The sequence below is a fragment of the Mandrillus leucophaeus genome, unplaced genomic scaffold, assembly GCF_000951045.1.
Source record: "Mandrillus leucophaeus isolate KB7577 unplaced genomic scaffold, Mleu.le_1.0 Scaffold203, whole genome shotgun sequence".
Lineage (NCBI taxonomy): Eukaryota > Metazoa > Chordata > Mammalia > Primates > Cercopithecidae > Mandrillus > Mandrillus leucophaeus.
Genome location: NW_012102066.1, coordinates 3,159,455 through 3,160,045, shown reverse-complemented (window position 1 = coordinate 3,160,045; position 591 = coordinate 3,159,455). Strand labels below are relative to the sequence as shown.

At 41.3% G+C, this 591-nt stretch overlaps 1 protein-coding gene across 2 annotated transcripts in view; it reads right to left on the bottom strand.

Annotated features, from left to right (window-relative positions):
- The window catches only part of TMTC1 (transmembrane and tetratricopeptide repeat containing 1), a 710,718-nt gene that overhangs the window by 156,507 nt on the left and 553,620 nt on the right, over positions 1–591 (bottom strand). The gene's annotated exons all lie outside the window — the stretch shown is intronic.

The window sequence follows — 591 nt, the reverse complement described above, 5'->3', positions numbered from 1 at the left end:
ATCAGCTGAGCAAAACACAACATGGCAGATTAGAAGAGGCCATTCAAACCAGAGGCAGACAGAGGCTGCAGAGAGTGCTGCATCTACAGCATATGCCACTCATGCCTCGCCAGTCACTCATCCTTCTAGCTCATCTGGCGTGGGGTCAAGCCAGGAGCACAGTGCTGGTTCTAGGCCAGTGCCATCCCACAGAGAATGAAAGTATATATAATTTTCAATTTTCTATCAGCTACATTAAAAAGAATAAAATGAAACATAAAGAATTAGTTTCAGAAATATATCTTGTTTCAATGAATATATGCAAAATATTATCATTTCAATAGATAATCAATGTAAAAATTATTAATGGGATATTTCACATTTTTTTCTTACTAAGTCTGTAAAGTGTGGTGTGCCTTTACACTTCCAGCACATGTCCATTGAAACTAGCATTTGAAGTGCTAGGTAGTCATATGGGGCCCGCAGCTCCTCTGGTGGACCGCACGGATCTAGACAATCACCTGTCTTCAGGCCCATCCATCCTCCACCTCTGCCCACATTCACTTGTCCTTGGTTTTATCTTTTTGGTTCTAGATTCCTACTCCAAACCCA